The 19,461-nt window shown below is 43.1% G+C and overlaps 1 protein-coding gene across 4 annotated transcripts in view; it reads left to right on the top strand.

Annotated features, from left to right (window-relative positions):
• The window catches only part of SH3KBP1 (SH3 domain containing kinase binding protein 1), a 366,732-nt gene that overhangs the window by 126,669 nt on the left and 220,602 nt on the right, over nucleotides 1-19,461 (top strand). The gene's annotated exons all lie outside the window — the stretch shown is intronic.

Raw genomic sequence — 19,461 nt, 5'->3', positions numbered from 1 at the left:
ACAGACAGGGTCCTTGTCCACTATGCAGCAGTTTTTTCTCTCAGCTCTTCTAACTCATGCTCTCACTCTGTTTCAGTACAAAGTTGAGGGTTTAGAGGAGGAACTGGGTGGAGAAGCTCAGATGTAACTAAGAGAATGTTGCTGCCACTGCCCATCTCCTCTTTCTCTCGGCAGCAGATTACCAAGAGAATCTTGTTAGAGGGAGGGGAGCTAAGCAGACACCTCTTGCAACACGCAGACGTGAAGAAGAGCCCAGTAAGAGATGCATGGGGAGGGTTACATTGATTTGGGATGGGGAAAGAACGGAAATATTTTATTAGAAAAGGTGGGTGAGGTAATATCTTATATTGGACCAACTTCTGTTGGTGAAAGGGACAAGCTTTTGAGCTTACACGCAGCTCTTCTTCAGGTCTTGGTGATGTGGCATTAGATATATATATTACAGGCGTTTTTTACTAGTTCAATTTATTTTGTCTTTGAGCAACTAGGTGCCAGGGATGTTTTTTAAGCCCTACTCTATGCTGCCACAGGCCTGTAGCCCTTAAAAGGCAACCCCCCCCCCCCCCCCCCGTTGCAGTCTACATATTTGAGAGAGAATACATTTCTAAATGAAAAAGAGTTTTCTTTTTTAGGCTACAGTATTGTGCCTTATGGTTTCTTCAGAGCCCCGCATTGTAATGGAGGGGGTGTTTTTTGTAATGCAACAATGAAGTTCCTCTTATAAAGGTTTGTACTTAATTAAATAATCAGTTAGTCTAACTCAGTGGTTCTCAACCAGGGGTATGCATATCCCTGTGCGTACGCAGAGGTCTTTTAGGGGTGTACATCAACTCATCTAGATACTTGCCTAGTTTTACAACAGGCTACATAAAAAGCACTCATGAAGTCAGTACAAATTAAAATTTCACACAATGACTTGTTTATACTGCTCTATATATTATACAATGAAATGTAAGTACAATATTTGTATTCCAGTTGATTTATTTTATAATTATATGGTAGTAATGAGAGAGTAAGCAGTTTTTCAGTAATAGTGTGCTGTGACACTTATATATTTTTATGTTTGATTTTGTAAGCAAGTAGTTTTTAAGTGAAGTGAAACTTGGGGGTATGCAAGACAAATCAGACTTCTGAATGGGGTACAGTAGTCTGGAAATGTTGAGAGCCACTGGTCTAACTCCTTCAGATTGCAGTCGTGATCTGGGAATGCTTCAGGTCAGCCAAATGCCTCCCAATAGTAGCCTGCCCATATTACTAATTGTCTTTAGCTGCTTAAAGGGGGTAGCCGTTTTGTTACAGGATTGTTTGTTGGAAATCACCTCTAGCGATTTGTTTGGCTCACAACTGAATAGAACAAGAAGAATTGAGAGGGCTGGTTGCAGGGGCTGCAGTCCTGATTTTTTTTTCTTTTCATTTTGCTTTTCCGGCTGAATATTCTCGATAGCTTTAATATGTGTCCTTCTGGCTACCATAGATAGCCCACAGAGACACTGTACTAGAACTGATTGGTTTGATGGAAGTAATTTAGGGAAACATGTTGGGTGTAATTTTAAATATATCCTTTAGGGGTGAATTAGTAATTCTAGGGATTTCCTTTTCTGCACGACTTAGGGAGTATGATCTAGGGCTTGGTGCTCCTCAATAAGGAGTAATAGGATCTGTTCTCAAGTCAGGTACAGAAATGCTATGTGACTTTGTTCAAATTACTGAAAAATTTGGGCCTAAGAGTTTGAAAATGATTAGTGATTTTGAGTGCCCAATTCTAAGCACTGTAATGTGTGTTGATTTCCAACAGGGCTGAGTGCCTTCAATGCACTTTAATTTGCCTCAAGTTGGACATCAAAAATCACAAATCACTTTTGAAAATTTAGGCCTCTGTGTCTGTTTTCACATCTGCAAAATAAGAGTCGTACCTGCCAAATAAAGGTGCTGAAGCATCCTAATCATATACTGCAAGTACTATATCGATTTAGGGTTAGTGTGGACGGAAATTGAAGTTAGTGGTCTCATTCTTTTACTGAGTTACCCAGAGTGCACCGCTCCGGAAATTGATGGTAGCCTAGGACCATGGACGCACACACACTCCAAACTCTTCTAAACAAAATGTAATAATTAATGTCAAATCCTGAAAGGCTGACTGTTTGGAAGTAGTGTCCAGTGCAGTTGTTATAATGCCACATATTGTGTGCTGTTGTATGATCTGTCACTGTTTCCACTAAAACACGTTATTTTCAGAAACTGATATAGGCTTTAAAAACATTCTTCCAGCTGAAGTATGACATCCATGGCATGAGCCTGTGAGTGCATTTATTATGATTATTTTTCTTACACAACTCAAAACATTTTGATTCCTCTGGTTAAAACCTACTGAAGACACAAAGAATAAAAAGTTAAATTAATGGTGTTTGGTGGGGGCATTTTCACTCCTGTAACTTATTTTTGATATTATATAAAACTAGCTGACTGTCGATAATGTGTAAGCTAGATAATTCTGGGGAGGGTAGAATTACCGGGTATATAGATTCTCATTGTTCTGATTCTGGTAATTCATAGACACAGTGACTTGAGTAAGCATGACCCCAAATGTTTATTCCTCTTGTGCACTGACATGATGCCCTATTGGTTCCTTTTATTATTTTAATTTTTCATTGTTTTATCAATCATCTTTCAAAAAATTCATTCCTCCTGTGACGCACTTCTGTGTATGCCCTTTCATTGGCACGATACCCAGGGCCTGGAAAGGTGTGTAGTTTTTGCTAAATTGTACAGTTATGAGTGAAGACCTTTTTTAAAGACCTGTTCCATGTATCTTATGGAAATCTCATTGCTTTCTACTAGTACTATAATGTTATGGTAATGATACTAGAGTGAAGATTAAGGCCTGGTCCACACTACAGCGTTAAATCGATTTAAACAGCGTTAAATCGATTTAACGCTGTACCCGTCCACACTACAAGGCATTTTAAATCAATTTTAAGGCCTCTTAAAATCGATTTCTGTACTCCTCCCGAACGAGAGGAGTAACCCTAAAATCAATATTACTATATCGATTTAGGGTTAGTGTGGACCGAAATTGAAGTTAGTGGTCTCATTCTTTTACTGAGTTACCCAGAGTGCACCGCTCCGGAAATCGATGGTAGCCTAGGACCATGGACGCACACCACTGAATTAATGTGCCCTAGTGTGGACGCGTAAAATCGATTTTATAAAACCAGTTTTATAAAACTGGTTTTAATAATTTCGATTTTATGCTGTAGTGTAGACGTGGCCTTAGATAGGGCTTCCATTAAATCTCTCTCTGCAGTGCCTTCTGGTTTTTGTTGAATGAACATTTTTTGCTTGTTGCACTGGGTGTGATGGTGTCCATACAAGAGTCTCGAAGGCACTAATTTATTTAGCTTCACAGCGCACCGATAGGATAGCTAAGTGTAATAAAGGAATGACACACAGAATAATGGTAAGTATGTTTTATTTCCTGGCTCCAGACACTTGACGTAGATCAGGGTTCCAAAAGATGGTTATACGATGTCATATCACAGGGGTGGTTATTCACTGACTCCAGGGGCAACTTTATTTTTTACATATGTAGAAAGTGAAATGGAGAGATTAAGTGACTTGACCAAGGTCTGTCAAAAAAAGTCTGTCAAAGTCAGCAATAGGACTCAAATCTCTTGATTCCATGGCCCTTGCTTTAACTACTTTGTCATCTTTTTCTCTTTAAAAAAAATCCATTAAAATGTTGTAGAGTTTGTGCAGACTAGGGCATGTTCACTTAAAGCTGTTAACTTTTGAGGAAGCACTTATAATGAAAAGTTAAGAGGAACTTGACAGCTATTTTGCAGAAGAGAAAGTGGCTCTCTCAGGAGAAGCAGAAAAAGTAAAGGGACGACATAAACTTTGTCTAGTCAGTTTTAAACAAAAAGTTTATTAATTGCCCCAAATTGCCCTGAAAAGTTTTTCTACAGTTACATTTTCATACTGTTGTAAATGAATTTTCTCCAATTTCATTGTATGAAAAACCCACAGAAACAGAAATGGAAAAAAAACTGACTCTGTAGAGGAAATAGTGAAACTGACTATACAAAGTGTTGTCAAATGCACAAAGGAAGCAAAACAGGGGAAAAAAAAAAAGCCCTGAGAACTGTTACTGCATTTTTGTCTAATTTCTTCATTATGATCTTAAGTAGTAGGTAAACAATTTTCAGACAAGTTTATTTCTTAAACTTTACTGTGTTCCTTCAGGGAAAATAAACTACAGGATTATTAAATCAAGAAAGAGAGAGATGGATGTCATGTATTATAGATAAGGCTAAGATTTTGTCACGATTATTTTTAGTAAATGGAGCCTGTGACTTTTACTAAAAATAACTATACAAGCTGGGGCAGAGGTCCACAGCCCCAGCTGCATCGTCCACTACAGGGCAGGGGTGCATGGCCACTGTGGGGCTACGTGGGGAGCATAGCCCTGGCTCCAGCCCCTGCCACGGCTCCAGCTGCTGACAGCTGAAGCTGAAGAAGTCATGGAGGTCCGGTAAAGTCACAGAATCCGTGACTGCCATGACCTCCGTGACTAAATCGTAGCCTTAATTATAGAGAATCTTCATAATGACTACAGATAACCAGACTGATATGAAAGACCATTTGTGAATCGAGAGAAGAGGGGGGAGCAGAAACACAGGCAGAGGTCAATGACCTGCACCAATAAGTCAATGGGTCAACCTCAATCCCCTTAACAACTGATATCTGGGAGAAGAGCCAGCGAACAGGTTGGATCAACCCCACTGATATACTGTGGTCTAGCACTGGCAGCAGGTTTCAGAAAACTGAGTTTTGTCTGAGGATTCAGATGTGTTTTGTAGCTGCTGTGGCAGGAGACCAGAACAGTGAAAGCCATCAGTGCATGCAGGCATGAAAGCAGCAGTGCATGCTGTTTTGGGGCAGCCATACAGCCATGCAGAGCAGAGGAAGCAGACCTGAAAGCAATCACCTGTGAGATAAGCAGCTCAGCAGTTGCATGGAGGAAAAGGGGACAGGGAAAAGAGAAGAGGAGGAGCCAGTAGGCCAGATGAGGTTGCCACAGTCCCATGCATGGATATGAGAGGGAAGGCCGAGAGCATTGTGAAAGCTCTAGGCAGGGTCATGGGGAAAGCTCGCAAAAGCAGCCCAGAATCCGGGGGTGGAAAAGTAATGCTCTGGCTGCTGGGGAAGGACTAAAAGGAGGGCTAGTAAGAACAGGTTAATTAAGGGACCTCAGGGTAGGGAGGTAGCCAGGTGTTGAACAAGAGGGAGCTGTGCAACAGGAATTCAGGAGCTGCGTTGATCTGATGGGAGGCCTGCCCCTCTTCTTCAAATAGGGCAGCACTGGCCAGATACTTGGTATGTCTACACTCCAATCACACGGGTGTGATTGCCGTTGATCTAGCTTTAATCTAGCTATCGCAGGTACCAGTGCAGTGAATCTGTGGCAATGTGGGCTTTACAAGCCCATGTGCAATCCTGGGTACTTACTCAGACAGTTAGACCATGCTGAACTCCTGTGCTCGCACTGGCCCTTGATACTCGCACTAGCTAGATTAAAGCTAATTCAGCTGCAGTCCCAGCATGTGATTACAGTGTAGACATGAGAGCAGTGAAGGAGCAGCCACCAGCTGCAGCACACAGTCTAGCATCACATAGTCTAGCATGAGAACAGAAATGAGCCCAGGGCCAGGGGCAAAGGGAATTAAGCTGTGAGAAGAGTCACACAAAAGTGCTGGCTGTGACATGCCCAAGCAGAAATACTGAGACTGTGAGGAAGGTGGGTAACTTGTCTGTCACTCCTAGGTAAAGAGATACAGTGGGGTGGGGTAATATCTTTTATTGGACGAACTTCAGGTCACCAGAAGAAGAGCTCTGTGTAAGCTTCAAAGCTTATGTCTCTCACCAACAGAAGTTGGTCCAATAAAAGATATTGTCCCTCACCCACCTTGTCTCTCTGATATCCTGGAACCGATACGGCTTCAACAACGCTGCAAACAACCCATAGGTAGAGCGGTGAAGTGACAGACTCGGGACTCCAGTGCTGGGGCAAATGTAGGGAGGACCTCTCAATGAGACCAGTGACAGCACCAACGCTTGAACCAGGAAGCTAGTGAACAGGAGTTCTGTGAGGAGTTCTCCAGGGGAAGGAGAGGAGACTTAAGTGATGCTTGGAGTGACTTTCTTTTAGTTTGTTTATGTGCTTGCTTGCCTGAAGATTATAGCATGGTCTGTTTTGGGGGCTGTGTGCTAAGCCAATTGGCCAGCTAGGCTAGACTAGGCTAGGCTGAGTGCTTATTGATGAGCTTCTAGCTTGCTATTCCTTGATCCATAACCCTTTTAGGATCCCTTGACAAGGGGATGGGGCTATCTCAGGGGAACAGGGGTTTAAGAAGCCAGCTCTGTAAGATACCAGAGGAGCTAACGAACAGGGGAGTTTAGTGAGGGAGTGAGAGAGGCATTCCTTCCAGGGCAGATCAGGAGCACAGGGAGCCCCATAACAGATTGAACTACCAAGATAAATGGAGTGTGGGTGCAGTGAGAGTTCAGCTGCAGGGGGAGGAGGTCATGGGACTGTAACCTAACTATTAGAAAGGTGCCAGAGAAGCCCCCTACAAAAGAAAGTTACGGGGCGGGAGGGAGGAGAAAGAGGGGAAAAAAGCCCTGATACACCTAACAAACATACTCTAAACTTAGGCCAACAACCCGTGCCACCTTCCCCCATCCCCTCAAAAAAAAACAACCCTACAAAAGTAAAAAGAATGCAGGCAGGGTGTGGGCTATCCAGTTTGTTGCCCTGAGTGCAGCATGTAAGATTACCTGCCTTGTGGGGAGGTGGCATGTGTGCGCATGTGGTACAAGCCACACCCACAAGCTCATGCCCCTCAGCGACACAGAACAGGCTTTGACAACCTCTGTGCTGTAGAAGATGATGAAAGTCTTGGGGAAGGAGGACATCAAGCTGGAGCAGAGGGAAACAGTTCCATAGTTAGGACCTTCCTTTGATATGATGTCATGGTGTCCGCTCACACTGAGGATACTCCTCCAGGAAAGGAAACCCAGTTACCAGAAGGATCCAGATAATAGTAATGGGTAATTCAATTATTAGAAATACAGATAGTGGGGTTTGTGATGAGAGAACCATATGCTAAATTGCCTGCCATGTGCAAAGATTGCAGATCTCATGAGATAGCTAGACAGACTTAAGTGCAGTGCTGGGGAAAAGCTGGGGGTTGTGGTACATGTAGGTACCAATGACAGAGAAAAGTAAGACAACAGTCCTGGAGACCAAATTTAGGCTGCTGAATAGAGAGTAAAGTCCAGGACTTTGATGGTAGCATTATCTGAAATGTTCCAGGCAGAGCTGCAGGATCTCAACTCATGGATGAGACGATGGTGTAGGCAGGAAGGTTTTTGGTTTATTAAGAACTGGGGCACCTTTTGGGAGAGAAGGAGGCTTTACAGGAAGGATGGACAGCACCTGAACCAAAATGGAACTAGATCACTGGCATGTAAAATTTAAAAGGTTGTAGATTTTTTTCAAGCTAAGGCCTGGGAGAAAGCTGACCAGTGCAGAGGAGCACACGGTTCGGGTGGATACATCCCTTAGGGATGAATTTCTTAAAGGGAGAACTCTATATCATAATAAAGAGGATAGGAAAGAAGTTGGTAAAGTACAGGTAGGAGCTGGTGAGGGAACAGTCAAATATAAAAGAGTCCTATTGCAATATAATATTTGAAGGCAAGCAACTGAATATTGACAAAATGTAAGTGCTTTTATACAAATGCTAAAAGTCCAAATACTAAGATGGGTGAACTTGAGTGGCTGGTATTAAATGATACACTAAAATATAATTGGCATTGTGGAAACTTGGTAGAATGAGGCTATTCAATGGGACATGGTAATATCAGGGCAGGAGTGGTGCCAGGGTTTCTGGTGCCCTAGGCAGAATTCAGGGGGGTAGCATTTTGTGCGCTCCCCATGGGGCGCGTGGGAGCTTCCGGTACCGCTCCGGTAGCGCCGCCAAAGAAGGACCCTCCACCAAAATGCCGCAGGCGACAACAGCAGTCATTGAGCTGCTCAGTTGCCTGCCGCTGTTTTCTGTGGCACGTCGGCAGAAGGTCCTTCTTCGGCAGCGCAACGGGAGCAGAACCAGAAGCTCCCGTGAGCCCCGTGGAGAGCGCACAAAATGCCGCTCCCCGAATCCTGGTGCCTAGGCGACCGCCTAAGGTCGCCTAATGGAAGCACCGGCCCTGTACCAGGGTACAAAATAGATAGGAGTGACACAGTAGCTTGCACTGGTGCGGGAGTGGCACTATATGTGAAAGAAATCAGAGTCAAATGAAATAAAAATCTTAAATGAATCAAATTATACCATAGAATCTCTATAGATAGAAATTCCATGCTTGAACAAGAAGTGTAATGGTAGGAATATACTGCAAATCACCTGACCAGGATGATGACAGTGATTGTGAAATGCTCAGAGAGATTAGAGAGTCTATAAAAGCAGAAAGTGCAATAATGATGGGGGAGTTCAACTGTCTTCATATTAAGAACATAAGAACGGCCATACTGGATCAGACCAAAGGTCCATCTAGCCAAATATCCTGTCTTCTGACAGTGGCCAATGCCAGATATTGACTGGGAACATGTCACCTCACAAAGGGATGGAGAGAGAACATTTCTAGATACCAAAAATTACTGCTTCTTGAAGCAGCTTTTCCTGGAACCCACAAAAGGAAGCACACAATCTTATCCAAGAGGTGAATATAACTCAACCACTAGGTAATAGCAACCATAACGTAATTAAATTTAACATCCATGTAGAGAGAGAAATACAAAAGAAATCCACCTCAGTGACATTTACTTCAAAAAGGAGAACTATGCAAAAATGAGGAAGCTAGCTAAATGGAAATTAAAGGGAACTTTCACAGAGTGAAATGCCTGCAACTACATGTAAACACTAATAGAGGCACAAAGTAAATGTATACCCCAAATAAAAAGGCAGTAAGAGGACAAAAATATGTTGTCATAGTAAAACAGCAGAGTGAAAAAGGTGATTAGAGGCAAAAAGGCATCTTTTAAAAATTTGAAGTCACATCTTAGTAAGGAAAATAGAAAGGAACATAAACTCTGACAAGACAAGTGTAAAGGTATAAAAAGGCAGGCCAAGAAAGAATTTGAAGAGCAACTAGATAAAGACACAGAAACTAACAGCAAACATTTATTAAGTACATCAGAAGCAGAAAGCCTGCCAAATAGTTGGTGTGGCTAATGGATGATCGAGGTGCTAAAGGAGCACTCAAGAAAGACACAATTATTGTGGAGAAGCTAAATGAATTCTTTGCATGAGTCTTCACTGCAGAAGACCTGGGTTGGAGCTGTTCTTTTTAGATGGCAAATCTGAGGCTCTGCCTCAGATTGAGGTGTCAACAGAGAAGGTTTTGGAACAAATTCGTAAATTAAACAGTAATAAGTCACCAGGACCATATGGTATTCACCCAAGAGTTCTGAAGGAACGCAAATATGAAATTGAAGAGCTACTAACTGTCGTATGTAACCTATCACTTAAATCATCCTCTGTACCAGATGACTGGAAGGCAGCTTATGAAATGCTGATATTTAAAAAAGGATTCAGGAGGTTATCCTGGCAATTACAGGAAGCCTAACTATACATACAAAATGATGAGATCTAAATCAGCTGTTACCAATCCTTCTTGAATAATAACACACAACTCCTGTGGTGTTGGATAGTTCTCTGAAAACATCTGCTCAATGTGGAAAGGCAGTCAAAAAAGCTAACAATATTAGGAACCTTTAGGAAAGGGATAGATAATAAAACAGAAAATATCTTAATGCCACTATATAAATCCATGGTACACCAACACCTCAATTACTACATGCAGTCCTCATTCCCACAGCTTAAAAAAAAAAAAGGTACAGAGAGAGGCAACAAAAATTATTAGGGGTCTGGAACAGCTTCCATACAAGGAACGATTAAAAGGCCTGGGACTGTTCAGCTTAGAAAAAAGATGACTAATGGGGGATTTGATAGAGATGCATAAAATCTTGAATGGTATGGAGAAAGTGAATAGGTAAGTGTTGTTTATCCCTAGATATAGCACAAGAACTAGGGGTCACCTGGTGAAATTAATAGGCATCAGGTTTAAAACAAACATATGGAAGTACTACTTCACTTGACACACAGTGGAACTTCATTTCCAGGGGCAGGTATATGTATGTGTAAGCCGGAATCAGGCTAGAGATAACGAGGTTAGTTCAATCAGGGAGGATGAGGCCCTCTTCTAGCAGTTGAGTGAAAACCAAGGGAGGATAAACTGCTTTTGTAGTTGGCTAGCCATTCATAGGCTTTGTTTAATCCTGAGCTGATGGTGTCAAATTTGCAGATGAACTGAAGCTCAGCAGTTTCTCTTTGAAGTCTGGTCCTGAAGTTTTTTTGCTGCATGTAGAATTTTAAAAGATGATATTTTAAAAGACAATGACTGGCTGTTTTGAAGGCATGAAAACCCGTAGAGCAGGGGTCGGCCACCTGTGGCACAAATGCCAAAGGCAGCACGTTAGCCGATTTTTGCTTGCACACTGCTGCCAGCCAAAGTCCCAGCTGCTGGCCCCGCCCAGCCCGCTGCTGGCGTGGTGAATGGAACTTCTGGCCGGTAGCAGGCTGAGCAGGGCCGGCGGCCAGGACCCCGGCTGGCAGGAGCCAGCGGATGGAACCCTAGACCAGCTGCCAGGCTGAGCCGCTCAGCCCACTGCTGGACTGGGGTTCTGTCCTCTGGCCCCGCTCAGCCTGCTGACGGTCTGGGATACCAGTTGCTGGCCCCACTCACCTCGCTGCTGGTCTGGTGTTCCAGCCGCCCGGACCCCTGCCAGCCGGGGTCCAGGCCTCTGGCCCTGCTCAGCCCTCCTGCCAGCCTAGGGTACTGGCAGACAGCCCAGGGCTCTGCTCCTGGCCTGGTCCCAGTACTCTGCAGCCTTTATCAAAAATTACACTACAATTAGCTTAAAAACTTGAAAACTTAAAAACTTTGTCTATTACGGTAATCATTAAAACATGTATAATGTTAATAAATACATAGGTTTGATGAAACAAAGTAGTTGTACTTATGTGCCTGTGCTTAATTTGTGGTTTTTGTGATTTACCTTCTAAAAAAATCTCCCATGTCTCACACCCCCAGGGGATGCGTGCGCCCCAGGTCAAGAACCACTGCACTAAACTGACAAGATCTGCATTTTAATTAAATTTTAAATGAAGCTTCTTAAACATTTTTCAAACCTTGTTTACTTTACATACAGCAGTAGTTTAGTTATATAATATAGACTTATAGAGAGAGACCTTCTTGAAATGTTAAAATGTATTACCGGCACCTGAAACCTTAAATTAGAGTGAATAAATGAAGACTTGGCACAGCACTTCTGAAAGGTTGCCGACTCCTGCAGTAGAGGCTGGTATGTTTTACGGCTCTGAACTATGCTGGGAGAGGTGCAGAAACTTTAACATTGTGAAGTAATTGTGGAACTGATTAGGGAACTAGAGATGAGGCAAATATTTAAAATCAATATTTGACTGATTGTGTAGAACACTATATCGCCATACTCTGGGGTTGTGCCTTATGGTGCACCAGAATGCATTGTTCTTGGGAACAAATGCAGAACTCTCCAGAGTTTTCAGAAGCCTGATCCAGTCTGGAATATCATTATTGCTTGAGGGTTTAGAGGAGTTTGGTATAGCAGTGACCACTTCTTATTTCCCTTGCTGTCTTTATTGTGAAGGTGTTATTTGGTAGTGTTCACTTCTCAGGTATTCAGTAGTCTTCTTTATCTGTTTTAGTACTTGACAAAGTAGCAGTAGTTCAAATACTGGTCTGAAGAATTGCATGTATAAATGGTGAGGTCAGCTTTGGGTCCTCTTGCAATGAGAAGGTGCAATTATTGTCATCGTGGCCTTGTGGCCTTTTGGCGTTTCTAAATCAGAGTATCTTATGGTAGATAAAACCCTTTTTGGTGTTGAATTTAAACCAGTCTTTGGGGGGATGAGGGGGAGGACAAATTTAGTTTCTTAGGTTGATGTGTGCCATATACTTTTATGAACTGATGATTGTGCAGGAAAAACTTTTTTTTCTTTCCAGACTGCTCCAGAAAACATACTGTAAAACTCATTTCAGAATGAGAGAGCTTTCTTTTCATTTTCCAAATCAAACATATTTAAAGTATAAAGCCTGGTCCTGCCTACATCTGCAGAGTCTTAGTGGAGTAGTTATTTGCCCTACATAACCACAGAGGGGAATAAGAGGGCATGAGGTAACTCCATATTCCCTTATGTAAGCCACGCACATTGTGATTCAAAGTGCAAGATGGAAGTGCAGCCCTTTGCATGACTGCTACTAGGCAGGCAGGGGTAGGAAATGGGAAGAGCTTTGACTCTGTCATCCCTCATATGTTGGCCAGCACAGCTGAGTGGCCCCAAGATGGAGAGTAATCAACTCTTAGTAATAGCTGGCATGGATTAAGATTATTCTCTGCCCCTTCTTCCCCTCTCCAGCAAGGGATGAACCAGGATTAAGGTGTGGTCTATTTGCTGTCCCGTGCTTGGTGCAAATTACAAAGTGACAATCTAGCTGTATATTTGGACTTGAGTGCTTATAGGGATATGTCTACACAGTGAAGAAAAATCCATGGCTGGCCCATGCCAACCAACTCGGGTTTGCAGGGCTGTTTCATTGCTATGTAGACTTGTGAGTTTAAGTTGGAGCCAGGGCTCTGCAATCCTGTAGGGTGGGAAGGTCCCAGAGCTTTGGCTCCAATCTGACCCCAGAAGTCTACCTAGCAATGAAACAGGCTTGCAGTTGGAACCACGAGAGCCCAGGTCAGCTGGCATAGGCCAGCTGCAGGTTTTTCTTCGCTGTGTAGACACACCCAATGTGTAGACATGCCCATAGCATGCCCTAGTTACTTTTTCCTACATGTGCCTTTGCAACGGCATTCTTTGATGATTTCTCTTTGCCTCTTGTAGAACCATAATTGCCCAGTAATGTGCAGATCTAAGTAAAAGTTTCACCTGCTTGTACAATGACACCAATTCTTTAATTTAAAATCTCTGAGCATTTATAATTCCTCTTCTGCCAATCCTTTCTTAGTCCATCTTTGTCAAAATACAAGTAAGAACAGAAACAGGGAAGCTAAACTTCATGAGCTTCTGTCTGCTGATGTCAAGAATGAAAATCAGTGAAGAGCAACTCTATATCTGAGGAATTTTTGTTTAATATTGAAGGCACTTTTTTTTTTCCCCTCCAGCTGGTTCAGTTACTTCAAATGGAAATCTTTTCAGTTAACAAATGAGAGGGGTCTCAGAGTGCTGAGGAAGGGGTGTTTTCATCTTTCAGGAAATGCCAATCCTTGCATTGTTCAACTGAGATTTGCTGGCTGATTACCGTGATGTTTACTACAAAGGGAGCTCAGTTCAGCCTTTCTAAATGGAGGATGGTTGTGCTATCATAAGATCTGTGAACAAGTAAGGGTGACAAATGTTTGAGTGGAAGCAGAGTTTCTACCCAGGCTCCCTTGCTATCGAGGTCTTGGATTCTGCTTGTTCTCAGCTCCTCATTCTGTTAGGTTGCATCAGAGCAAGCTGTATGGTATTCTAGAAATCTAGCACTAACTGAGATTGATTAATAACAGAGCATTAGAAAAAATGTGTTGTGTTTAAGAGTTGTCATCAAAGTTTTTCTTTATTTATTTATATTTCATTAACTCCTTTAGACTCCAATCAGATAGAATCCCTATTTTCATACAGGCTATACAAAGATATGAACAGACAATTCCTGTCTTGAAGAGCTTACAGTCTAATTTTGGACAAGGCACAAGAACTGAGCTAATCAACAATAGGAGGATGAGGAGTAATTGTAATATGATTATGCAGTAATGCAGTCTAACAATATCCCAAATGAATTTTTTGGATTTAAAACAGCCATTGCTCATTACTTTTTAAAATTCATTTTATGTGCTTTTGTTAGAGGGTGTGCTTTGGGGAACGGAAAGAAACAAAAAGGGAGGAAAAGGGTGTAGACAGGAAGGAGAGGAGGGCGTTGGGAGAGGGTGGAGGGTACAGGGTCAACAGGATGAGGGCACAGTGAAAAAGAAGTAGATACCAGTAAATGTCAGCAATAGAGTCCATTAACTGAAGCTGAAGGAGTGAAAATGTCAAAGAAGATCTATTATACTGTGTTGTCAGAATTTCTAAAAGATGTCTTCCCCTCTCGCTGCTGCTGTTCTGCTGGAGCCTTGGGGGTGGGGGTGTTGAAGGATCTGTTGAGAGCCTGGCAGTGGGACAGAGACCATGGCGGGGGGGGGGGGGTCACCAACATCAAGTATTGAAATTTTCAAAATGGGTTTAAGAAAAATAAAAGCTCATTGTTTTTGCTTCTCCTCATGTCACTGCTGAAATTAATTTTTAGTACTTAATATTCCATGTAACCACTTAGCTGTTGGCATGTGATACAGCATTTCTCTTTAGTGTCAACATTCCAGTGGAACTTTGACACTTCCACAGGGTCTTCCAGATTCATTAAGCAGGTGCATTTTGCATGCTAGTTAACACTGAAGCAGTTAAATTTTTAAACACCCATCACGGTGATATAAAATGTATTCCTCTGATACATCTGCTCATGGTGAGGTGCTCATATGCACACACCCTCTCTTCATTTCTCTCTTCCTTCTATGTTAAATGTGACCCATGGAAAAAATAGTATTTTTTTATAATTTGGTATGTAAACAGAGAAAAAACTGTGAATTTCAATAAATAGTCTTTCATTGAGTAGTTTGTGAGATGCCTTTAAAATACAAAAGAGGATAGTGTGAAGATATTCCTGGAGAGCTATTCAGTAATGCTAGGTAGATAACAGAAACCAATATTTTTGCTGGAAGTACTTAAGCAAAACTGAAAGAAAGCTGCTACTAAATGAATTACCTCAACCACTAATGACAAAACAAAAGGCTAGAAAGGAATGTGTAGAAAGGAAGAAGAGGGGATAAATAGAAGCCCACAAATTGGGAGAGATGAGCACAAGTAAAAGAGTGCCTTTAGCTAATGTATATGCAAAACCATACAAGATTAATGACACCTTTTCTAACTTGATGAATCTGATTGATACAGGAATAAACAGCTACATGGTCAAGGGGAAAGAGGACAGATAATAAATGATTTATTCAATGTTTTTCTCCTGTAAACATGAGATACTGACAGTTACTGAAGGCCTGAATTAACAGAAAATACTGAGAGAAGATGCAGCGATATTTTATAGAGTTCTGTTGAGTGCTACAATAAAAAAGTTAACAAAACATTTAATCTATCTGCTCTCAAACTCTAAAAGAGATACTTGCACAGAGGAATGGCTTTTCCTCTCTGAGCAAACTGCCTAGTATCTCACTTCTGTTTTATGAAGGAAGGCAGCTCTTCTGTATGTATTCACACTATAAGATGGTTTTGTTTGTCATGACTCAGCTGCTACTTAGTTTGGATTTCAGGCAAGTTAGCTCTACAGTGGAAACACCATATGCAAAAGCACAGCTGATCATCTCGTCGTGCTCTACAGTAAATATGGTGCTGTTCACAGTTTTTTGGTTTTTTTTAATTTGGGATGAGGAGAGAGAATATTAAAGAACATTTGTCTTTTTAACTATGAGAGCTTTCAGAGCTAATTCAAAACAACTCCTGGGCCAGATCCTTGGCTTCTGTGAATATGTGTCGCTCCATTGAGCTATAATGGAGCTATCACAGTTTACAGCAGCCCAGGAGCTGGTCCAATATACAGGGTGGCCTTTGCCACCCCAAGCAAAAAAAATGTCATGTGCCTCCCCCAGCCCTGAGGGGAGAAGCGAAGCGGCGGTGCGCTCAGGGGAGAAGGCAGAGGTGAGCTGAGGCGGGAAGCGGTTCCTCTGCCGCCCCCCCCCCGGGTTACTTCCTGTGACCCCCCACCGCCGCTGCTCTGCCTGCTCCCCTGAGCATGCCGCTGCCGCTCTGCTTCTCCCCCCTCCCTCCCAGGCTTGCCGCAAAACAGCTGATTCACGTGGCAAGCCTGGGAGGGAGGGGGGAGAAGCAGAGCGGTGGCGCGCTCGGGCGAGCAGGCGGCAGTAGAGCAGAGATGAATGGGGGGGCGGTTCCTCTTCTCCCTCCCCCCCCCCCGAGTTATTTCCTGCGGCCTCCCTGTGCCCCCCACCGCTGCAGCTCAGCTCTGCTCAGGGCCAGCTCCTGGCTGTTTGTGTCCCAAGCAAAAAAAAAAATGGAGCCGGAGGTGCTGCTCCTTGGAAAGTGCCCCCCAAGCACATGCTCGGAGCACTGGTGCCTAGAGCTGGCCCTGCCAATATATTTGGCTCCCCAGTGATTGCTTGCAGAAGCCATTCAACAATCTTGAATTGCAAATACCAAGGAACGCTCCATAAACAAAGACTAGTTATAACAATAAAATCTTTTATGTACAAAAAGTGTGTCTGCAAAGTCTGTAGGTTTCTATATTAATAGTGCTCTCCATTTAAAGAATTGAAAATGGAAAAATGCATGATGAGTAATTATTCTCCCTCACATCAGAGAGAGAGTGTTTATTAATACGTTTAAAAATACAGTTAACCCCCCACCCCAAAGAAGTGGTTGGAGTTTGATATTTTATTGAGAATTTATGATTCACGGGGGTGTCTGTGTTAACTAGAGCGAAAAGTGGTAGACTGACAGTTCTGATGGCTCACATTATTATGTATCCATAAAACAAGGTACCACAGTAGCACACGCAATGTAAATTTCCCTACACTGTCTCACAAGTGTGCCCACCACCCTCACTTGGGTGGGAGTAATGGCTCTTGGAAGCAGCCCAGATTCATCTCCTTCCACGAGACTGACAGTTCTGGTGATAGTTTTTAGCCCGATTCAGTAAAACACATGCTTAAGTCTTCTTTATTTTAGTTGTAGTATATGACATGGCACTTGTGCATTACAAATTGACGTGAAAGAGCACTCACTGCTTTCAGAGTAGCCACCTGAGAGCCATCTCTCCCTGGGTGAGAGTGGTGGGCACATCGGTGAGGCAACGTAGGAAATTCACGTTGCTTATGCTGCAGTGGTACCTTGTGAGTAGTACCTCATCAGATGATGAGTTTTGATCATTTGAGCCAGTAGCACAGTGGTAAAGGCTCTATATTGCCATTGACCAATTCCTTAGCTATCTAACAGCCTCCATTCATGATCTGGTCTTTCTGTTCTGACAGGGATGATTTAGGTTGGAGACTTGGTACAGGTCCCAGCTCTGCTACTGATAACTTCTGGGTTTGAAATCTTTATGAATATCACAGCATAATTAAACAAACATGGTAGATAATTTTCAGGCAGATAAGAAATGTAGCTCAGAGGCGAAACTATAATTTTTTTCGTTATTTGCATAGATTTTTTTTCTGGAAATAAATTACGAGACAATGAAATACTGATGTTCTATGTGCAGTCGCATCTATCTTCCAAGGCAAAGACTAGTGAAAATTACTGAAAGCCTGAAATATATTTTTATTAATTTCCCTTTGTTGCAGGCAGATATGAAATCTATTATGTGGAATATCTAATTTAAAATGCAAACTGTGCTAGAGCTAGTTTTGCTTATTTATCTGGATGTAGATGGGTTTTTATTTCCTCATAATTTTTGCTGAGCTGTTACCAAATTCTTGTACTCTTCCATTTTCCATGATCCAATCAACACAAATTCTAACACAAATATGAGATTTTTAATAGTTATCAGGTACTAGATATTGTAAAGTTATTTATAGGAGTCATAAACTAAATACCATACAAAGCTCAGGATGATAATGTATTTATAATCTAGTATTTACTTCATCAATTTAGACTGTATATCTTACTACAGTTCTCTAAGCACTCATACTATACAACTTATTTTAAAACATACATCACAAAAATTAACAGTGTAAAAAAAAAAAAGTACTAAAACAACATTGCAGCTCACTAAAATCCTCCCTACTTACCCCAGTTCCTCAGAAGAATCCAGGTCCTTGTAACATGCCTGAAATATCAACAAACTCTGGGTCTTTCAAATTCTAGTCTAGAAAACCATCCACTTAATATGTCTTTCCCCGTATATACAAACATTGGCTGCTTCTTCAAGTGATTGCTCATGTGTATTCCACAATAGGTGTGCATGCTCACCACGTGCGCCGGTGTCGGAAGTTTTCCCCCTAGCAGAATCATAGGAGTGCTGCTAGCAACCCTTGGAGTGGCATCTCCATGGCACGGTATAAAGGGCACTACATGCTCCCCCCACCATCAGTTCCTTCTTTCTGCCATTGAAGGTGTTTTGGAGCTGCTCTGCTCCAACTTTGCTGCAGCTCTTCCACAGAACTCTTGTTCATTTGGTGTATAGTACCTATAGTTTAGTTTAGTTAGTGCGCCTGGGCCAGGGCATGCCCCGTGCCTTGAGTTTTAAGTTGTGCGACGCTTGTAGGTGACCGATGCCAGTGAATGATCTGCACACGGGCTGTTTGGGTGAAACCCATCTCAGCGATTGCTGCAAGTTGTTCAAGCCTTGGACCGAGAGAGAGACCTTAAGATCTGGGCCATCCTGATGGAGTTGGCATTGACCCCGACTCCAGCGCTCCACTATGAGTCGGCATTGGGTACCATGGTGTCAGTGTGCGGCGACCTCCTGGCACCATCTACCATTTAGCACTGCTCCCCATCCATGGGGCATGCCAAGAAGGCTAAGAGGAGGCCTTCTCCACCGCGGCACTGGAGCAAGACTGGGGGAGAGGCTAGACACATGTTGGGCAGTCCTCGGTCCCTATTGGCCTCTAGGCCTCCAACTCAGGTCAAGTAGAGTAGCCCAGCCCATTCTGAGCCAGCTTCCCCAGATGTCCAGAGGCCCTGCAAGCGGCCTGGGACGTTATGTCCATGCCGGTACCAGGAGCACCGCTAAGGTTGGCCCTGCGGTCCAGAGTCAAGCTGCCACTGGGATTTCCGCAGTAACCCCCAACTCAGTACTGGTCACAGTCGAGGGAATGTTCCCGACGCTGTTCACTGCTCAGCATAGTTCACGCAGGTTGCCATCAACCCCCACCGGGCTGTCTGGCTGGGTTCTAACTGACAGACTCCAGCGGAGCGGACACCGACAGGACAGAGGCAAAGAACACTAAAGGCCCTCATCTCAGAGGGGCTATCGTAGCCAGTCGCGACATGAATGTCAACACCATTCCCATTTGTCGGCTTGCTCCAGGATCGTGCCATGGCACGCTCCCACAGTCCCAGGCATCGATCGTCAGCGCCTTGCCATCGTGGAGCCGCCTGCTGGAGCCGATCGTGGAGCAGCTGCTACCGGCAGTACTGTTCCTTCACGTCAGGATCATGGTCTCGTGGTCACCACAGCTCCTGGCGCCTCCGCTCT

This window comes from Gopherus evgoodei, chromosome 1 (assembly GCF_007399415.2).
Source record: "Gopherus evgoodei ecotype Sinaloan lineage chromosome 1, rGopEvg1_v1.p, whole genome shotgun sequence".
NCBI classification, from domain to species: domain Eukaryota; kingdom Metazoa; phylum Chordata; order Testudines; family Testudinidae; genus Gopherus; species Gopherus evgoodei.
Note: the sequence above shows the minus strand (reverse complement) of the source record. Positions and strands in the feature narration are given on the sequence as shown.